Source organism: Lactuca virosa, unplaced genomic scaffold (genome assembly GCF_052849685.1).
Source record: "Lactuca virosa cultivar CGN04683 unplaced genomic scaffold, Lactuca_virosa_CGN04683_v6 scaffold_53, whole genome shotgun sequence".
NCBI classification, from domain to species: domain Eukaryota; kingdom Viridiplantae; phylum Streptophyta; class Magnoliopsida; order Asterales; family Asteraceae; genus Lactuca; species Lactuca virosa.
The window spans coordinates 75,001-77,500 of NW_027630007.1; positions in this window are offsets into that span (position 1 = coordinate 75,001).

The following is a 2,500-nucleotide window of genomic DNA, read 5'->3' on the forward strand; positions in this document are numbered from 1 at the left end:
AAGCTACCCCGCCCACACAAAGACGCTAGCCAGGCACGGCATCTTTTGTGTTTCCAAGATAACTTCAACACACCGTGATGATTCTAAATGTCTGACAATACTTCTCAATAATGTTTGCATCCTCCACGTTGTCGGCGCTAAACCAATGCTAGCTACGCTTAGGCACCCAATCGCACGTCCAACAAGGATACACCAGCGTACCGTAGTAGTATCACAAAAAGCAACACATGCCACTTTAACGCCTATGTTTTCCCGATCATCAGCACAAATCAAATGCTGGCAGGCACCAGTAGCACGTCGAACGAAAGATTAGCACACACAGAGTGATTTTACTACCACACAAACAGATTCATCCCGCACTGCCAAGGCGAGACCACAACACTGGAACGTTGTCGCAGAGACCTAACAAGGCATCCAAACGCCCTGTCAAGGCCACCACTCGGAAGGGTATTATGTAAGCAACACGGGAACTAAGCAACCATCACCCAAGATCACGCTCAAAGGCCGTCTGGCGCGTTCACCCCTTGCCGTGCTCACTCACGGCCACCCCCCTATATATACATATTGCACAAAGAGCTTGGTGACAGGAACAGACATTGATTTCCCTGAGGATGCATAATTTTTAGTATGCTCGCGACGTCGAGGAAAATCTAGGCCACGGGGCTCATTTTCAGGTCATCGTGTCGAGGAAAATAAAGGCAACGGGGCTAGTTTTCATGTCATCGTTCGAGAAATCAAGGCAACGTGTCGAGGAAAATGAAGGCAACGGGGCTAGTTTTCAGGTCATCGTTCGAGAATTCCAAGGCAACGTGTTGGGGGGTGGCCTCATACATGGGTCGTGGGGCTTGGCTTGGCTTGCCCTGTTGGTGCCGATACAGCCTCACGATTCTTAGTTGCCCATCCCACATGCCGGGCACCTATGCGAATGAGACCCCATGGTACCCCCTATATATACATATTGCACAAAGAGCTTGGTGACAGGAACAGACATTGATTTCCCTGATGATGCATAATTTTTGGACACGCAAGACGTCGGGGGGAGGGGACACGGGAGTGGGGCGTCTATGGGGGGAGTTTTGGCCTCGTTTTCGTGAAGACCGGGCGCCTTGGCCATGCCTCGAGCGTGCCAGCCTCGAGAGCGTTGGGCGCTAGACACCAAGTGGGGCGCCGGTGGGAAGCAGTCCCATGGTTCCCCTATATATACATATTGCACAAAGAGCTTGGTGACAGGAACAGACATTGATTTGCCCAGGGATGCATAATTTTGCGAATGTGTCCATAACTCGCTCGAATTAATTCGGATTCACACGAAATGTTGTAGGGATGCTTTTTATTATAAATGAAAGGCTTTGAAATAAAAAAAATGTCATGTTTGGGGCATAAATGTATGTGGCCTATTTTTGGCCATGCCTTGAAGTGTTTGGTTCCCTACTTGTTGATATGTCGCTCAAATCAAGTAGGAATGTCATTGAAACGTTGTGTGGGTCATTGTTAACATAGACGAATGGACTTGAAATGTAATTATATCATGTTCGGGTTTTTTTCCCCTTCGCCTAGTGATAGGCAGGCAGATAAGGCTTTTAGCTATTCATAAGTCGCTTAGATGAACTCGGAAGAACACAGACATAAGTTTGAGTACATCTCAAGCTGTGTTTTTGATTTTGGCATGGAATGTGATGTTTTGGTGCCTTAGCTCCGAGCAGTTCGGATTGGAACTAAAACTTCAATTGACTATGTATTAAGTAGGAACTACAACACTTAAACGGACTCGGTTACAACACTTTTCTCCCTTCATCGTTTGACTTGCTTAGAAATCAGCTCATGGTGTGTCAAGGCCCCTTGTTCCTTAGACCGGTGAGGATGGGCTTGGGTCGTTCGTGGGCATGTGTGTGGCAAGATGCCTTGTTCCCTTGGTCGTTCATGGGGTAGTGTGTGGGAAGAAGCCTTGTTCACTTGGTCGTTCATGGGTGTTTGTGTGGGAAGTAGCCTTGTTCAGTTGGTCGTTCATGGGTGTTTGTGTGGGAAGTAGCCTTGTTCCCTTGGTCGTTCATGGGGTTGTGTGTGGGAAGAAGGCTTGTTCACTTGGTCGTTCATGGGTGTTTGTGTGGGAAGGTGCTTTTTTCCCTTGGTCGTTCATGGGGTAGTGTGTGGGAAGAAGCCTTGTTCACTTGGTCGTTCATGGGTGTTTGTGTGGGAAGTAGCCTTGTTCAGTTGGTCGTTCATGGGTGTTTGTGTGGGAAGTAGCCTTGTTCCCTTGGTCGTTCATGGGGTTGTGTATGGGAAGAAGCCTTGTTCACTTGGTCGTTCATGGGTGTTTGTGTGGGAAGGTGCTTTTTTCCCTTGGTCGTTCATGGCCTTGTTCCCTTGGTCGTTCATGGGCATGTGTGTGGCAAGGTGTCTTGTTCCCTTGGTCGTTCATGGGCGTGTGTGTTGCAAGGTGCCTTGTTCCCTTGGTCGTTCATGGGCGTGTGTGTGGCAAGGTGCCTTGTTCCCTTGGTCG